The following is a 20,838-nucleotide window of genomic DNA, read 5'->3' as shown; positions in this document are numbered from 1 at the left end:
AGTTCAAGGTCATGAGTGGGATAATTCTTTTCATAATCTTTCAGTTGTCTTAAGGCATAGGCTATCACTTTACCACGTTGCATCAACACACAACCAAGTCCCAACCTAAAAGCATCGCTATATACGGAGAAATCATTATCACCTTCGGGAAGTGATAAGATCGGAGCACGAGTCAAGAGATCTTTTAAAGTTGATAAAGCTTTTTCTTGGGATTCACCCCATTCAAACTTTGCTTCCTTTCGTGTAAGAGGTACAACTATACATGAGAAATCTTTAATGAATCTCCGGTAATACCCCGCGAGACCCAAGAAACTGCAAATTTCAGAAGCATTACGAGGCACTCCCCAATTCTGAATGGCTTTGATTTTGATAGGATCTACGGATATACCGTCACCAGAAATCACATGTCCGGCAAATTGAACTTGGCGAAGCCAAAATTCAGATTTCGAGAACTTAGCGTATAATTTCTCCTTTCGAAGAAATTCTAATATTTCACGAATATGAACGGCATGATCAGATTCAGACTTTGAGTAAATTAGAATATCATCAATGAATACGATGACAGATTTATCGAGCATTGGACGACATACTCGATTCATCATATCCATGAATACAACAGGAGCATTTGTCAGAACGAACGACATGACAAGGAATTCAAATTTCCCATAACGAGTATGGAAAGCAGTCTTCGGTACATCCTATTCTTGTACCTTTAACTGATGATAGCCAGATCTCAAATCAATCTTCAAGAAATAGCTAACACCCTAAAGTTGATCAAACAGATCGTCAATGCGAGGTAGTGGATACTTGTTCTTGATGGTCACCTTATTCAGCTCACGATCTCACGGTAATCAATACACATTCGCATTGATCCGTCCTTCTTCTTGAGAAACAATACTGGAGTACCCCAAGGAGAGGTACTTGGTCGAATAAAGCCTTTGTCAAGTAATTCCTGCAGTTGGATCATCATTTCCTTCATCTCAGCTGGTGCAAGACGATAAGGAGTCTTTGCAATCAGAGCAACACCAGGCACAAGGTCGATTCGAAATTCTACTTGCCTGTCCGGAGGAAGTCTAGGCAAATCATCGGGGAAAACATCAGGATATTCTTTAACAACGGGAACATCATTTACAGTTTTCGTCTCTTATTTTGAGATATCAACTGTGTAAGCTAGATAGATAGGACATCCCTTCGATATAAATTTACGAGCTTTCAGGAAATATATTATTTTTAAGATTTTGAGTCTTTCTTCTCCGTAGACATAAACAGGATCTTCCCCTTTGATGGGAATGCATGCCATCTTTCTGTAGCACAAGAGTTCTACGTGGTTCTTTGACAACCAATCCATGCTGAGAATAATATCAAAGTTGGGCAAGGAAATAGGGATCAGATTGGCAAGAAAATTATAGCCTTCAATTTCTATGACACAATCCCTATAGATTTTATCAGCAAGTAATGATATATTTCCCGCAGTATCTATGTGAAATGGTTGCGCGAGTGCATAGCAAGAAATTTGAAAAAATGCGCAAATTCATGAGATACAAAAGAATCTGAGGCACCAGAATCAAATAAGATGTGAGCAGGTCTAGAGTTGACAAGAAATGTACCTGTCACAATGTTCAGGTCCTCACGTTCCTCCTCTGTTGTAATCTGGAATGCACGATCTTTAGCTTTTGGCACCTCCTCCTTTTTAGTTGGACTACCCTTTGGTTGTTGTACAGAAGCTTGACTTCCCGCCATTTAACTAGAAAGAGTAGGGCAGTAACACTTCTTGTGGACAGTAATACCACATGCATAGCAAGTAACATCTTTTATCGGGAAAGCTGGCTTTATGTGGCCTATTTCTCCACATCCATAATAGACAATTGATTCCTTGTCTATTTTGCATTGACCCAGATGATTCCTTCCACAAACGCGGCGATTGCATAGAAAAAGATTATGATCGACCGCGACCTCAAAAAGCACTTTGAGATTGCACCCTTGAATTTGAGTCTGGTCGAATAGATCGAGTTGATGGAATAGAGGAAACAGGAGTAGTTCAATCAATACATGGATGCTTTGAAACAAAAAGAGTGGCACCACATATCTCCAAGTCATGCTCGCACTTTCGAGCATACTCAACAGCTTTATCAAATGATAGAATATCCCGATTGATCACAAAATCGCGGATTTCATATCGTAATCCTTCCATGAATAACTGAATTTTATCGTCTTCAGTTGGAATATATTTTGTAGCAAACTGTGCTCTTTGATTGAACTGAGTTTCATACTCATTCACCATCTTCTTCTTGTTTGATCTCGAGTATTCTTTCTCAAATCTTCTCGTCATATCTAGAGGAAAATACTTTCCTAACAAACAAGTTTTAAACATTTCCCAGGATAAATTCTCCTGGTCATACTCGTTGAGAGCTTCATACGTTGCTTCCCACCAGACTAATGTTTCTCCGATGAGCATTCCAGAAGTACAATTTGCCTTGTCTTCATTATCCACATGAGAGATACGAAATACATTCTCTGTGTTCTGAATCCAAGTAAGAACAACTATAGGAATAAGGACACCAGCAAACTCTGTAGCACCACTGCTCTTAAAAGTTTTGAAAGAGGGATGTCTCTCCTTCTCTCCCAAAGATTATCCAACGTCTTTCTCTTTGCCTTTATTATTATCCTTCTTGTGTTCTTCGAGAGTCTGTCAAATAACACCCGTGAGTTTACCCAGGAGTCGCTCCTCTCGAGGGGATACTGGAGTATCTCCTTCATTAGGATGAGGATCTCCACCAACTTCTGGTGTATGACTACTTACTTGTTCAACCATTGCTCTGAAAATTTGGAGTAATATAACCTAATACTTCACTTAAGTCTTTCCTATGGTTTGTATCCCTATACTTATAAAGAATCAGTTCATATGTTGAACTTCCAATAGTTTACATCTAAATACCAATCTGTGATATTTAGTTCACTTAAACTACTGCTCTGATACCATGATTGAAAGTACCCCCTTTCATACACTACACATTATTACTCCAAAACATGCTACATGCATATTTATAAACAATATTTTACATTGATAATGCGATTACAAACTTCTGGATACAAACCGACTATTACAAAGTGTTATATATATTACATAACTAACCAGGATACTATAGTTTTATATACACATGAGCACTAAATATAATAGTTTCAAACTATTCAAAATCTTCTATCAGTATATAAGTATACTGGTTATTTATCGCCTGCAATTATTAAACATTGAGAGGGGTAAGCGATGATGCTTAGTGAGTTCAATAATAGATACAATATAACGTTATGCCATATATATATATATATATATATATATATATATATATATATATATATATATATATATATATATATATATATATAAATATGGCAGAAGCAAGGAGGAACAAAAAAGGCATATGTGAAATCATGTGACAAGTTTTCCATAACAATCAATGACTTGGTTCAAAGATATACAATCGATAAGACATAACAATTTTAATACTTGATATACATCAATAAAGCTTCGGCCCAAATGACACAGAAGACATACAGTTTCTGATTAAACATTTTGGTAGATTTCAGGCTTTCAGACCTGTCTAACCTTCTGCCAATGCCATAGAATAGAAGTCATTCTCTTACGGAGACATGCTCTACATGGCTAGAGGCTACACACCAATACCAATGTGAATCTAAGTCATTTCACTGATAACATGGTCAAAGGTATAACTTTTCGATCAAAATAGCACGAAATAATAACACAGGAAAATAACCCGGAATAATAATACTGAAAAACATATAGCACATATAACACATAACATACAATTGTTCCTATATATTGAACTCACTGTGAATTAATCGGGGGTTAAAGTAGTAATTTAGGCAGCACTTCGTTCCTATAAATAAGTTTCTTCGATGAAGATTTATTGAAAACCGGGTCTTGCAAGGGTTGCACTTCAAACCGAAAAGATAAATTTCTCAGGCTCTTCGGGCACTTCAGAACGTATTTCGGGTGTTGGATACGATTCTGGGGCTTCGGGGGAAGTTGAAATGAAAGAAATATTAATTTAGAGGTGAAAATGGGCAAAATTCCAACAAAAACCGGGAGGGTTCGCACCCTCCGTGATATAGTGCGAGGCTCGGATCCGGAGAAAAAGGGAGAAGGGCACGCGTCGACCTCGGATTGGTCCAGCTCTTCGGATGACTAACTTGCTTCGGACACGGGGTGACTCGCAAGGGAAAGGCGACGTGGCTCGCTTCGGACGCCTCCACGGATGTGACACGCGTCGGATTTCGGCTGGACCACGCATCGGATGAGTCATCGGGTCGGACACGAGGCGAGCAGCGAGCGAGGATGACATGGCCGAACCTGAGCCATGCGAAATTTCTCGGATTTCGAGATTTACTTTAATTTTGTGTCCCAAACTTCTAAAATCCACAACTTTCGCATACAAGCTCCGTTTTTTACGTTCTTTATATTCACGCGTAGGTGAGAATATACTCCACAACTTTCGTTTAGACTTCGTCGGCTAATTTTGATTTATTTTTTTAATATTATTTTTTAATAGACCGGGACAGGAAAATCCGTTAAAAATTCATAACTTCTTCATCCGATGTTTGTTTTTGTCTGTCTTTTTACCGTTGTACTACTATTGACGAGACCTTCGATTCTCGTTTAGGTTGTTTCGGCTAAATAACGCTCGATTTTTATTTAGAGTTTTTAGTTGTCTACTGCTATTCCGAAACTTAGAAAAATCATAATTTTCCTCATTTGAAGTCAGATTTGGACGTTTTTTTTATGGAAATTCTCGGTTCAAAGAATACTACGACTTTAGTTTAGATCACTAAGGCTAAAAAGTAGTTTATTGAAAACTCACTTTTTACCCTGAATAGTGTTTGCTGGTTTTGTCGTGAATCTTCGATTGGTCTTAACTTTTTCGTTATAACTCGGATTTCGATGAGGTTTCGCGTAAATGGTTCTAATGAAATTATCTACAACTCTCAATAATAAAATTTTACTTATTTCAAATTTATGTTTTCGTTAAATTTCAATATTTAACCTTTGATTGGAATCTCATAAGACTTCCAATATTTTCCAAGTGATTCTAAACATAGTTTTACTTCAAATCTATTAAAAACTATCCGTTAGAACTCAACATTCAAAATTATATAATATTTCATAATATTCTTCACTTTTAAAATTACAAACACGATTTTAAAACATGTATGTTATATATATATATATATATATATATATATATATATATATATATATATATATATATATATATATATATATATATATAGGGTTAGGTTCATTTGAGACTACCTATATTTTGTGAGACCGTGAGACGCATTTTTTTATTTATTTTATTTTTTTTAGTTAATTCATGTTCCGAAAATAATATTTAAAAAAAGAATTTTTTGATTTTTCCATTTATTTTGCATTTTAAAATTATTTTTAGAATATGTACAGTGTAATATTCTATTTAGAATATTTCACGTATTTTTAAAAAAAAATAGAATTTTTTTTAATTTTTTTTTAATTTTTTTAGTTAATTCAAGTTCTGAAAATAATATTTAAAAAAAGAATTTTTAGATTTTTCCATTTATTTTGCATTTTAAAATTATTTTTTAGAATATGTCAGTGTAATATTCTATTTAGAATATTTCACGTATTTTTCAAAAAAAAAAACGGAATTTTTTTTATTTTTTTTTTTATATTTTTTAGTTAATTCAAGTTCCGAAAATAATATTTAAAAAACGAATTTTTGGATTTTTCCATTTATTTTGCATTTTAAAATTATTTTTAGATTTGGTTTTACGGTCTCACAAAATTAAAATGGTCTCAAATGAACCTGAACATATATATATATATATATATATATATATATATATATATATATATATATATATATATATATATATATATATATATATATATATATATATATATATCTTAGATCTGGTGAAATTCCACCACTACCGCACTTCTCCGCCAGTCACAACCTCCACTGCCGGCGCTCCTCTTATTCACCGCAGTTTCCTTCCTCTAAAGTTCGGATCTAGACTAAAGATTATAGTGGATTTTATTTGCTATGAAGAGTAACTGTTAAATATTGCCATGTGATACTTTTACTAGGACTTAGAAAGTCAAACCTCATACATTCGAATTTTGAAATTTACATGAATCTCTTTTTGTTTTGAACAGGGAACAATTGCAAATGTCGTACTTACTGTATTGCTTTAATGTAGTTGAATTTATTTTGTCAATTCACAAACTTGATTTTTTTTTTGTTTTCGTTTGGCCTTGTAGAAGTCTGAATTGGACTGTTTGCAACCATAGTTTATCTATCTATAATCAGTTAAGAGTTATTTCCCTGAATCCCAAGTACTTAAGTGTAACATTTTTTTTTCATGATTTAGTTTCAGGCATCTTCTGATTTTAAACAGCCCCGCTACCATCACATGTCCCTGAGTAGTCCCTAGAACTTGTATCTTGTGGTGGCTGGAGGCTGTTTCTGGTGGTGAATTTGGCCGGAGAAATTGTTAGATCTTGCAATCAAGAGTAACTGTTAGATCTTGCCACCTGATACTTTTACTACGACTTAGAAAGAGAAAAGGCGACCAATGTTTAAGGTATTCATATGAACTTTTTAACCAGTAATGTAACTGATAGATTTTAGACTTCAATCGTTTATTAAATAAAAAACCTCGATCCAATTCTTTACAGTGACGTAATGGAAGAAAAGCATATCAACTGTCCATATTAGGAGCACAAGTTGCCTTGAATATAAGGTAATACTTTAACTTAATTTATTATTAATTTAAGGGATAATGTCATAAAAAGCCTTAAGTTTGGCAGAAAATGTCGGTTTTACCCTTCGGCAGATTTTTGGTTCGTTTATACCGCAAATTTGTCATTTTTTTGTTGGTTTTGCCCTTGTTACCTGCAATAGCAGGTTTCCAGGTTATTATGAATTATTTTTTTGCAAAAAAACCCTTAAGTTTAAAAATATTTTGCAAAAAAACGCTTAAGATTATAAACATATAAAATATAAATATATATTCAAAATTTGATAAAACTAAATAGTTTTCTACTGAAATATATTTTTAGCTTTACATACGGTAACTTTTATATTTGTTTATATTTAAATTTTAAAAAACTTACCTAGTTTTAACAAAATTTGAATATATTTCTTAATTAATACTTCAACTTTTCAAAACAAAATTAAAAAACATTTGTTAGTTAATAAGTAATTATGCTAAAATAGTTATTATGAATAATATGGTATCATGTACATTCAATTAATTTTTTTAAAAGGTAAATAAAAATATTTTATATGTTTAAAAAGTTTGTATTTCAGAAATACTAACATATCGTATTTTTTATATGTTTAAATACATAATAATATTATCATATTTTTTTATAAAAATATTATAAACATGTTAAACATCAAAAATAAATATAAACATTTTAAACATATAAAATATAAATATATTTGTCTAATTTATTATATAAATATATTTATTTTTATATAAAATATGATAGTTTATTATTTCTGAAATTCAAACCTTTTAAACATATAAAATATTTTTATTTTTTTAAAAAAAAAATAATTGAATGTCACTAATGTCATATTATTATTAGCTAACAGACGTTTTTTAATGTTACTTTCAAAAGTTTAACTATTAATTAATAAATATTAAAATTTTGATAAAACTAGGTAACTTTTTTAAAATTTAAATATAAAAACTTTATATCAAACAAATATAAAATTTACCGTACATAAAGCTAAAAATATGTTTCAGTAGAAAACTATTTAGTTTTATAAAATTTTGAATATATATTTATATTTTATATGTTTATAATCTTAAGGGTTTTTTTGCAAAATATTTGTAAACTTAAGGGTTTTTTCGCAAAAAATAATTAATAATAACCTGGAAACCTGCTATTGCAGGTAACAAGGGCAAAACCGACAAAAAAATGACAAGTTTGTGGTATAAATGAACCAAAAATCTACCGAAGAGTAAAACCGACATTTTCTGCCAAACTTAAGGTTTTTTATGACATATCCCTTTAATTTAATGGTCTTGATTTTGCAATCATGATAGGCTCATAGTTGTGCTTACAAATACTTTATTTTTTATTGGTTGGAATTGAGCATATGTAACAGATCAATGATTATTTTAATTTTAATGGACTTAGTCTATGATTATTTTAGTTTTAATGGAGTTATGCAATTGTGCTTCCATGTACTAGTTTACTTTACACTACAAAAAAAATGCTACTACAAAAAAAATGCTAATTAGTGACGAAAACAAAATGGTCACTGACAATAGGAGCTGTCAGTAAATGATTTAGCAACCAAACTTTTGGTCGTCACTTTTCGTCACTATAGGTCCGTCACAAAAATTGATTAGTGACCAAAATAAAAAGCGGTCACTAAATAGTGACCAAAATATACAATCACTAAATCTGTGACGATCCGATTCGTCACTAAATGTTGTCACTAATCAATGAAAGTCGTCACTATTTTATCTAATTAGTGACCATAAAAAATGGTAACTGTTTTGTCAAATTAGTGACCATAAAAAGTGGTCACTGATTTACCCAATTAGTGACCATAAAAAATGGTCACTATTTTCTCCAATTTATGATCATAAAAAGTCGTCACTAATTTTGTTTGCTATTTATTTGTATTTAACTCAATTAAGTAACAAGAATGGAACTTAATTCATTTATCAAAATATATCTTGTCAAATGATAAACATAAAATGTTCTCAAATTTAAACAAACTCACATAGTTTATTTTGATTGCAAAAACACATCATATTGAACATCTGTCAAATTATTAGTTTCAAGTAAGAACCTGAATATGTGAAACCAATCACATTATCTATACAAGATTTATAAATATTTTTGCAGACTGTCTCCTCTTTAGTATCTTCAGTAAGACAATAGTTAAATCTTCCAGCAACTCAACTTGATTACTGAAAGCATTAAGCTATATGAGATTAAAAAAAAGTCAACTGTCATTTAAGCAAATATGATATATTCCATCAAGTGGCTACTTCAAAGATAAATTACCTATGATTCTTGGAGTTGGTGGTTTTGGATCTGCTGGTGGCCTTCTTCTCATTACTATGTTCAAACCTATAATGTTGTAAATAGAAAAGAATGAAAGTAGGATGTTATAATAATCAAGTAATGGAAGTGCATTGATATTTATAGGATTTACAATGTTGTAACAGAATTGGTAAATTGAAATAGAAGTGAAAATATTAACCAAAAAGTAAATAAATGTCTGACTAACCTGTGATTGAAGCATCTCTTATAAACTGGGAAAATATGCAGCTATCCCACAGTCTGCAAGAATGATATTAGAAATGGTTAATTGAAAGAAATAACAGTGATTTGTTTATTATAGCATATCCTATTTTAATGAAATATACTCATTTATAGAAATACAAAGCAAGTTTATGTAGTAATTTCAAGGTATAAGGTGTTGATAAGATAAAAACTGAAAGTACAATGCTATAATTATATCAGGGGTGGTTTAGTAAATTGAACAGTTGATGTTACCTCGAGATATAAAAGAATATTTGAAATATTTAAGCCTATTCTTTCCATTCCGGTATCACCCTGCAAATAGTTTAAAGGTGTATGAAATGCCATAGTTGAGAAAATGATGGAATGGAAAGACAACAAGGGAATGGAATGAGTGATTACATCCAGTTATCATATTTGGCATGGTTAAAGGAATGAAATCATTCAGTTATCACGTACAACATTAACAACACCACTCTCTAGTTAAGAGCTTGCAACTTCTTTCTGTGACGAAATAGTTAAAACCATAATATTACAATAAAGAGAAAAAGAAAGAGAAAGAACATAAACTGCTTAAAAAGAACAAATATATACCAAAATTATATGAAGGGCAATAACTTGTAGCATAACAAGAGAGTTTTTTCAGTTGAAAAATATGTGAACAATGTAGTAAAAATGACATAACTTCCCCTGATTAAAGCCCAACAGAAAGTAAACAAATTCATAAAACAAAAAGGTCGTTTTATTACCAAATTTTGCAACAAATTATAGCTTTGAGTCAATACCATAGGTCTGCAACATATTATATATTGGTTTAAAGCAAGAAAATTCAAAACCAATATAAAAAAAATCCACCAAATTTATTTAATGCACTTTAAGTAATGAGAACTTAGCAAAGTTTTTTAAGTCTATTGCAACTTTTTTTCTACTCGATTGGATCTTTAATGTTAACGCCCCGATTGTTAGGTATTAATATTATAGTTTAGACCTTCAAGTTTTAAGGTCTACTCGACGAGTAGATGCCCTGACTCGTCGAGTAGCAGCGTGTTTGGGCCACATCATTATATGACCGACTCGTCGAGTCAGAGAAGTGACTCGACGAGTAGGAGCTGGAAGAGGAAAACCTAATTTTCGGGGTTTTTCACCCTATTTAATGGATCATTAGCGCCCCCTCTGTCCCTTACCATCCCTTGAGAGCTAGAAAACCCTATTTTCGTGTGTGAGTTTGTCACACCCCCAAACCAAGGATGGCGGAAACGTCCGGGGGTGGAGGACTTCATGTATAGCATCATAACAACAATTGCAATAGTGATTTAAGCAAACACAACCAACATATATATAATTGAGAAAGTTACATCATTGTATGAATTACATGTTTCCAAATCAATTACAATATGTTGAAAAAATGTGAAATGTTTGACGCCTTAACGTCCCATCCTCAAAAGCACTTGGTTACCAGTTTAGTGATTTCCTGAGAATACAAGTTGTTTGAAAAAGTGTCAACACAAAGGTTGGTGAGTTCATAAGCATCTGTAGACGGTTTATGAAAAGCTTTTTCTTGTAAAAGTAGTGTTTGTTCCAGAAAAATCCAATATTTTCCTTAAAATGTAAAAGTAGTCTTAAAACCCAAAGACCGAGGTGTACAAGTAATTTGTTATACTTATGATAAAATGATGCAAGTTTAAATCACTACTAGAAAACAGCCTTTTACGACGCTCATTGCGCGTCGTAAAAGGCTCAGACGACGCGCAAATGCGCGTCAAGGAAGGCCATGTCATAAAGAGAGACGACGCGCATTTACGACGCGCAATTACGATGCGCGTTTACGACACACAATGCGTATCAAGGAAGCCCCTGTCATAATGGAAGATGACACACATTCACGTGTCGTAACCTTACAACGTGCATGTTAATGACACGCAATGTGTATCAAGAAAGCCCCTATCAAGAAAGGCCATGTCATAAATTAAGATGACACACATATTTGCGTATCATAATTTTAAATGTTTAAAAAAATATTATTTATAGATTTACTAATTTTCAAATTAAATTTGTATTAATGTCTCATAATAGAAAATTAAATATCATATACAAAAAATACAATCCATTATATAAAATTTAATGTCATACAAATAATCGTTCCATGAAAAGATAAAACAAATCAATAGTTGTAACAAAAATTTAATGTCATACATTGTTATTAAGGGGTTTTCCCTAACTATATAATCTGATACTACATCCCTAACTATATAACCTGATCCTTCATGTCATTGGTTTGCCACCTGGTGTACTACGTAACAATGTTGAACTTGGTGTCATGGGCGGCTGCCCACCGGGCTTGGCTGGAAAGTAATTACTTGCTGATAAGATAACAATGCTTTAATCCTAGACGAGTCAAGAATGCCTAAGAAAAAGAATCAACTAAACAAGCAAAATCTTGATTGGATTTTTGTTAGTGTAATAAGAAGGTACAACCCTTTAAAAGGTAGCTGGTATCCCAAGTGTGAGGTATGGAGGCCTGTGATCCATTGTCACCTAAAACAAAAAATTCTTGTTAGAAAAAAACTTCACCTTTATTTATTAGTTTTCCATCCACCACTGTAGGCATGCTTCAAATTCGTTAGATCAATGTTGTCTAAACTGTTAGACAACAATGAGTTTCCAAGTAATCCTAAAAATCAAAGTAATGCTTCAAACTCTTCTCAGTTTTGTTAGAAACAAACTTTCTGTGGAAGATCTTTATGCCAAATACATTGAATTCATGGGGGAGGGAAATATTTAACCCCAAGTGTTAGAAGGAAAAAATGACACCTTGTCAACAAGAAAGAAAATATGTCTATGTTGATTTCAATCTATCCCAATTTTCATTGATCAAACATTCAACTTTCATAGATTCAATTCAAATCAGAAATACACCTCAACAGCCAGATAACAAATAGATCCACCAGTGAAGCTAGTCCATCAGCAAAGCAAAATCCTAGATATAATTTGAGGAAATTCTGGTCTAATATGTTTAAAATTTCATAAGACCCAAATTCACTAATGAAAATGCAGATCCATATTGGTAAGTTATTATGCATTCCAACCTTGAGAAAAAGGTTAGGCAATATGTTGAAGATGCAGTTGCAAAACCATATTCCAGCAGAATGAGAACTGTAGGGAATATAACACCATTTCCAATAAACTGTTCTGAGCCTACAAAGATAGAACAATGTTAAACATAGTTCATTAAAGATGTAAAATACTTCCAATAAACTGTTCTAGGCCTACAAAAAAAGGCTTCTACATACAGATACTACTGATGTAATTACTTACAATATACCTTGGAAAATGCATGTAAAATGTGAGTTTGGAGACTTACCAAAGATGTAAAAGAGAATGATTACAAATAAGGAAGGGACTAAGAATCTTATGATGTCCCATATATGTGTTGACACCCAAAAAGACAATATAGATACCTGAGTATTAGTAATGATAACCAGTTAATGGTCAAACTGTGAAGCATTTATTGGTTATACATTGTTGTGTTAACAAAAGAAAAGCATAAAGAAAACAAACAAGTTTGCTTACCCCACTAATCAGTTGTTGATGTTTCACTTTTACTTCATGCTCCTATATAAGACATGCATTACGTTAAAATACAAGAAAAATATTCCCATTAACTAATTGTTTACAGGAAACCCAAATTAGTTTACCCAAAATGACCACTAAGTTATAAATCTTTGATCAAGAAATTCTTGTGTATTGCATAAAATGTTTATTGTTGGATTAACTGAGGGGCGTTAAAATAATTGGGTCAATTATGTGAAAAAGACAACTAGAGAGTGGCATACCTTCACAATAGGAACAACAAATGAAGCACGAATGAAATCACTATTTAAATACACAACAATAGTTACAGAGAATGCATCCAGGTCCTACAAGATCATACAAATCACTATTTAAATACACACTACATATAAAGGTGTCAATATTTTGATTGTATGTTATCCTAGAAAAATTTATAAGATATGAGTATAAGTAGAAGAATAATTGGAAGTATATGTATACTTGATGTTGCAGGTGTTGACTTTCTGTCATTGGCATTGGATGATTACGTGTTTGTATGGTCATATTCTCATTATGTGTAGCAAGCCTAAGAATTACAACATTCATTAAATTGACAAAGATTGGAGCAGCATGCTGACAAGTGTTGTTGGGAAGAACCGAATACCCTATAATACCATCATCATTCTGAGGATCCATCATAATGGCCCCATATCTTGAGTCATAAGATTCATTGAAGCTGGACATCAATAGCATCTTACAATACCTTACTAGGATCAGGAAATGTGTATGTGCTTTCTTTAAACTTTTGAATTCAACACCCTTCTATATATTGTGAAACCTGTTTAGCAATAGGCAATGAAAGATCAAAAGGAATAGGACCACCACCACCTTCACCGCTAAGTAGAGGATTAAAGTTGAAAGTTGTGAAGGTTATGGAGGGTTGATCAGGATGTGCCAACCTGAAGCAACAGATCAAAAGAGCCCAATTAAGCAACCTTACAAGCTCATGTTGTAAAATTTAAGTAAAATCTGAGAAATTACTTTGCTCACGCATGTTGCTGATGAAATATGTCTGTGGATATACATAATTAACTTTACATTCCTATTTATTTCAATATATATATATATATATATATATATATATATATATATATATATCCTAGAAGGGGTAATTCCGTAAAAGACAAGTAATCAGTTCGTTTTTCTGTTGAGGGCAAATCTGGTATTTACGTTTTTGTGCATACATTATGTTTTTTTAGTACATATACACAAAAAAAAAAAAATTTAAACCAAAGAAACAAAAATCAAAACGTATGTATATTATTAAACAAGAAACAAAAGCAAAAAAAATGAAATTTTTTTGACAATTATGCATATATATGGACGTGTATGTGTGTGTATTGACAATTATGCATATATATGGACTTGCCATATTCCTTTAGAGATGTTGTGTGTAGAACAGATAGACAAAATAAGCACATACCTGCTTTTCTTTTTAAAGGCAAGCTAAACCCCAAGCCAATACCTTTCTAAAACCACCTCTTGCTGAAAAAAAAATCAAAAACAAGGAAACAAATGACAAAAAAACACCCTCAGAAAACCCCCAAGTATAACATTAAGCATATCATTTCCTTACGAGTCAAAACCATTTTTTGTGTCATTGTGTGAAGAGCTTTTTCTTCAAATTCAACTATATTTGTTGCATGAACTATTCAGGAAAAAGTGGCAGCCTAGCAACACTTGTACCTGCAACACCACCCATAGGTGCAATGAAGCCTGAACTAGGTTTGGAGTTTTTCCCTGATTTCTTGTTTAACTTTTGTGGAAGAATCTGTAGCCTTGGATTGAGGTCAGTGCCCGAGTTTTCTACAGCCAATTAATTGGCTGTAGAAACTAATGCCAATTAATTGGAGCAAACATTTCAATTCAATGCTCTAACAATTTACCAAACAAGAATATAACAAAACTAATGCTAAGATAAGATACGATCTATTATATATGAGAACATCAAAATTTTGTAGCACCACAAGGAGACAAATGGTAATTGGTATATCTTATTTCAGATACAGGCCATACAATTGTTGTCTCTGTTGTAAGAAAATTTTGGTTGTTCTTCTGCAATTCAATGGACATTCAAGAAGATTATGGATGTCAAATACTAAAGAATAATAAGAGATTCCTAACTAAAAAAAATAGAAATTACCTATTCATTATTCTGAAAAATAGAATCAAGTTCACGAGTTGGAGCTAAAACTAACATAATTGGTCCATCTCCAGGAGCTGAAAAAGAATTATATATTAGCTGAAAAACTTGAATTTAAAAGGTTGAAAAGAAAAGAGGGTGTTAGCCCAACCTCCTCCCCCTGTCCCACCATCAATAGGACTTTGAATACAATTCCTCTGTTTTCAATTTTATATCTTTTTGACTTCAATTTTATATCTTTTCATTCAAGAACAAGCTCATTAACACATCACCTACATATACAATTGAAGTCATTATAATAAAATTAGAAATCATATTAATTACACATGTTTTACACACTTTTTAATGATGAAAAATAATAGTTTATGTTCTAAAGGCAATCATATCTTCCTCTGAGGAATTTAATAGATTCCATATAATTTTACAAAATCAAAATAATTAAAGAGAAAATTAACCTTCAGCCTCCATGTCAAAAACTTCACCAAATAACATAGTCCGCTTTTTATGTACACACATAGAGAAACCAGCACGAGGTCCAGGTGGCATTCCACCTTTCTTTACCTAAAACCAGATAAAGTTTAAATAAAATATAAGTTATTCACCTCCTGACAATGACATAGGACTAAATTTACCTCCTGACAATGACATGGGACTGAATTCACCTCCTGACAATGACATAGGACTGAATTAACCAGACTGACTTCACCAGCACGAGGTCTAGGTGACACACAGTCTGCTTTTTATTTAAAAGACCAAAATACCCTCGATATTCACCTCCAGACAATGACATAAGACTGAATTTTCCATCACTTGATATGGCAAAATATAAAGAAGATGAAGGCTGATATTGATTGAAAAAGAGATTTAATGACTATGTGGTGCCCGCCTTTGACATTTGATCTTTTAAGAACCGCAGCTTTCGTGCCATTTCTTCACATCTTTTGATCTTCACAACAGAGGAAAAATAAATAAAGCAATAATCAATACATTACTTACAATCTCTTTTTCAATCAATATCAGTTTTAAAGATTATAATGAAAAAATCAACTTCCAAAAGTATTTTGTATCTCTTATTTGGGAATCACAAAGTAACAATAACTTGTTTTTGAAGCTTGAAGCAGATTTAAACGGGTATAGCTGAAGAAGATAAGTGACAAATACATTTGAGCTAATTGATGATATAAAACCATTTGCAAAATAATCATCAGGGGATCCATAAGATAGACAACATGTGCCACTAGACAAGCTTTCCATTACACCATTAACTTTGTAAGAAGCTGAAGGGGCTTTATGGAACTATGATAGAAAAACTCATCGACCAATCAAATTGCAAAATAATGATCAGGGAATCGATAAGCTAGCTTTCATCCATGTTAATTAAAAAAAAAGTCTTTTTTGAACGGATAAAATGTCATACAGAAGCAAACAAATCGATCCAACAAAAATTATCGAACGAAATGAAGAAGCCACATCACTCAGGGCTTAAAAGTAAACTAGAAATTTGCAAAAGTTTGAAACTTGCCTAATAAGTTCACGAAGGAAGATCTCTTTGTTGTTGTATAATCGTGTATGAAATTGTTGTGAATAAAAGGTTAAAGGATCTGGCTTACCAGAGGACCATCGGGGGGAGCTTGAGGGATGAATTTGCAGTCATCGGGCCCACCTTGACCTAATAATGAAGCGATGCAGGCAACAATGTGAACCAGTGGCCCTTCTTTCCCTAAATCCAGACCTACAGCCACAACTCCTATGCTTCCAACGATCTATAAAAAAACGTGAGGATTTAAACAACATGAATGAAGGGGAGACGGAAGCGGTCGGAGGAGGAGGCTTCGTCGGTGTCGCCGACTAGAGACCGGAGGCGGAGGCATCGTCGGCCGTATCAATGACTTTGTGTCGAATGAACATTCGATTCAATTTTGACATTATGGTCAAATGAACACTCGATTTAAAGTATTAGAATAGTGAGGCTGTTGGTGAATGGTGACCTAAAATAGTGATGGGGTTTTGTTATCGGTGTAGTGCGACAGGAAAGAATGGTTGGAGACACTTGGCGGTGCGAGATCGGAAGTTGGGTGGTGGTGCGATGCAGCTATGAAGATGAAGGCCTAGGGTTTTTTCTTGCTAATTGGAAGGGGGGGGGGGGGGGTGGGGGTTGTGTGTGTGTGTGTTTAATTTTTGGGATTCAATAGGCGGGTGAAATCCTGCTTAAAAACGCGTGTTTCATTAAAATGTTATAAAGCGACACTTTTAGACGACGCAAATTTATGAAAGGCGCCCTCCACATTTCTTTTTTTTTTCTTTTCTGACATTAGTTTTAGGGCATGCACAAATGCGTGTTCTCTGTCCTTCAAATTTTGCAAAACTGACATTGTTTTTTAGGGCACGCACAAATGCACGTCCTTTATCAGGAGTGTCATTGTTTGCGCGTCATTAAATGGCTTTTTCCAGTAGTGAATCTATGTAAACTCGTTTGATCTACATGAATTCCATGTAAATTCTATGTTTGTTAATACTTAATGTGAGGTATTATAACCATACTATGACCTAGTTGGCCTGAGACGACGTTCTTCAGGCGTCGGAACTGTTATGACATTTGTCACCACAGACCTGCCGGTCTAGCTGTTGGAAGCAGCTCAGGTGTGGGTTTGTCAATCCCAATATAGATCTATATAGAACTATCACGCTTTCTCTCCAGGAGACTCTGGTTACAATACAAGACTTATTGGTAAAGTGAAGCGAATGTCTCAAAAAAGCCAGTAACGAATTCACGTGTAATGTAGTGGAAAAATTCCTTTTTGTATGAATGTAACCTTTTTGTATGAGTGTGTTATGTGATGTATCATAAACTATACCTATTATAGTTTATCAAAACAAGGGTAAAAGTGGTAATGTACATAAACTATACTTAACATAGTTTATTCAAACGTTTGTATGTAATAGATGTACTTTGATTATAACAAATTGTTATTTCTATGCTTTGTCTAGAAAACTTCATTTGTTAACTGGTGTATGTCTACATACTAAGACAATAATGTCATATATTGCAATAACATATAATCACATAAAGATATACACCTTGCTCAACATGTTACAAGGTGAAATGAAATTGATAGTATTTTTCTGTTGATAACATTTTCTATCCCTGTTCTATAAAATTTGTAGAAAAATCATCAAAGGTCCAAATCAGAATCCAAAAATTCTAAGAGTTTGGAAAATGAGTCTAGTTTCTCCATAATTTTTCTCATGATTTTTAATGACCTCTAACTTGTGTGAAGAAGTCCATAATCACAGACTGGTCCGGATTGATGTTTGAAATGATAGGTAGTTTTGTAAAAATCACCATAAATTATAGAAAAATCGTATGGAGATGTGAAAGTAGTCATTTTAAAGATAAGAACTTGAACTATTTGAACCTAATACAGTTTTGAAAACTAAAATGTTTAAGTTGTCCAAAACAGTCCGTGAATGGAGTCCAACTTTTCTGATGAAGGCAGTTAGAAAACTTTAGTTATGTTCTTGGTGTTTTAACTTGTATTCCCCCCCCCCCCCCTTAAAACTTAAGAAAACCTGAAAATACAGGGACCGTCATTGAATTATACAAGCATAAAGTTCCAGCTTTAGTCGAGATTAAGGTTTCCTTGGTCCATGAACACCCATTAAAAGCTTGGTTTTGACATTAAGAGCTTGTAAAGCAATGCATGCACGTAAAGTTTGCAACTTTACGTGATAAGAAGGCTTAAGGAAGTTAGATATGCAATTTGGGACCTTGCTATGGCATAAAGACATCTGCATGTTAAAATGACTAAAGGGACTCGGCGAGTCATATGAAGATGTGCATTAAACCTGACGAGTTGGATGAACAACTCGGCGAGTCAGACGAAGGAAGCTGTGAACTCGATGAGTTGGTTGAACAACTCGGCGAGTTAGATGAAGATGGTCAAGAAACTCGACGAGTTGAAGAACAACTCGGCGAGTCGTATGAGTTTTAGCCAAGGATATGTTTGTGTGTCTACCCGTCGAGTTGCAAGGAGGAAACTCAACGGGTGGCCTTAAGATTTGATCGGGATTCGAAGGAACTCGATGAGTCACCCCGATGACTCGGCGAGTTGGAATGTGCTTCAAGGACTCGGTGAGTAGCTGAGTGTACTCGGCGAGTTGAGGTCAACATTGACTGCTGACCTTGACCGAGGACTTTGACCTTGATCAGGATTTGACTAGTGGATTATGGAGTGACTTATAGGGCTAAGGACTTATGAGTATATTGTGCTATGGTTATAGGTAGTGGATCCTATGACAAGTAATCCGATAGTTAGAGCTTACCTTCCGAGTCGACATCTGCGAGGTGAGTTATCCTCACTATATTGATAGGGTCTACGGCACCAAGGCCCACCCTTTAGTTGTTATTGTTATGGTATGCTACGTGTGATATGATCTGTTTGATCGGAATTAGGGAGACAGTATGTTATGTTCTAATGATCCGTAGGGATTGGTATGTTAGTGACCTGCTAGGTCGGTGCTCTAGTTACGAGAGAATTCTATGATTGATGATCAGTGAGATAGATATGCTTGATGTTGTATATGCTTATATAAGATAGTATGCGCACATGGTTATTTGCTTGTGGGTTGTGTTGAGGCGGTCCTGCTTTGTGCTGAAGGCCAACATACCCTATGAGCGGTCCGCGGAGACTATGGGCCCACGTGGCGGACCAATCATGCCGAAGGCTCGGGATAGATTCAGATAGACTGTAGGCCCAGTAGGGCGGACCAGTCAGGCCGATGGCCCAGTACGCATGTTGATTGATTGATTGTTATTGACATGGTTTCTGTTAGTTTGGTATTGGTATTTTGGGGGTAACTCACTAAGCCCTCGGGCTTACAATTTTCAGTTTATTGTTTCAGGTACTTCAGGAGATCGAGGGAAGGCGAAGGCGTGACCGTACCGCTCCTCATCCTTATGATCTGTTTTGGGACACTCTGATGATAAATGATTTGGAAATGTTTTGTAAAAACAAATTACTATTTGTTTCTTTTGTTAAAATTAAAAGTTTAAATTTGGCGTAAATTTGATGGATGTTACAAGTTGGTATCAGAGCCTTGGTTTGAGCGAATTGGAGGAACACTTGTGTGAATCCAGTCTCAAATCAACGAGATTTTCGGAAAGTAAAATTTTAAAATGATTTTCAAGATAAGGATGGAGGATGCAGAGAGTACGATCAGCCGGAGCCTGTAAGTAAGCCCCAAAATAGCATACAGTTATTTGATATTCTGATATGATTAGAACAACATGCTAGTGCTTGGCTAGGGATATTCAGGAATCACATGATAGATATGCCTGATTATATGATGCTTATTAGCCTAGGGTTCGTGTATATGGAATTGACATCATGACTGTAGATGTTTAATGTATGCACCACGGGTGTGTGTAGTCAAGATCTTATATCCTGAGAATGTCTGATTCGACCTTAGTGTAGGATCGGATATTCAAAAGTCTATCGGGTCCACCGTTATGTGCAGCCAGTGTACACTAGCGCTGCAGGGATTGATGGAAGTTTCATGGATGTGTGAGTGGTGCGGAACTGCAGGATCATTTGCGAGATAGGTGATGTCCCCTATTAGTGAGGGTTGAGCACATAGTATGCTGAGTATAGTATTAGGGAGTTGTGGTGATACTTGAGACAAATCTGGGTAGGTGTGGAAGGTAGTATGGGCTCGTACTACTGAAAGCACAGGACCCATACGTGTAGCAAGGAAG

General features: G+C 34.0%; 1 long non-coding RNA gene across 1 annotated transcript; it reads left to right on the top strand.

Annotated features, from left to right (window-relative positions):
• The first annotated feature begins 5,969 nt into the window (after window positions 1-5,969).
• On the top strand, window positions 5,970-13,972 carry LOC122195094 (uncharacterized). The gene is made up of 4 exons (XR_006185057.2): window positions 5,970-6,057; window positions 6,427-6,639; window positions 6,734-6,798; window positions 13,394-13,972. It is a non-coding gene; the product is annotated as an uncharacterized LOC122195094 (long non-coding RNA).
• Window positions 13,973-20,838: the final 6,866 nt, after the last annotated feature.

This window comes from Lactuca sativa, chromosome 7 (assembly GCF_002870075.4).
Source record: "Lactuca sativa cultivar Salinas chromosome 7, Lsat_Salinas_v11, whole genome shotgun sequence".
Classification (NCBI taxonomy): Eukaryota; Viridiplantae; Streptophyta; class Magnoliopsida; order Asterales; family Asteraceae; genus Lactuca; species Lactuca sativa.
Note: the sequence above shows the minus strand (reverse complement) of the source record. Positions and strands in the feature narration are given on the sequence as shown.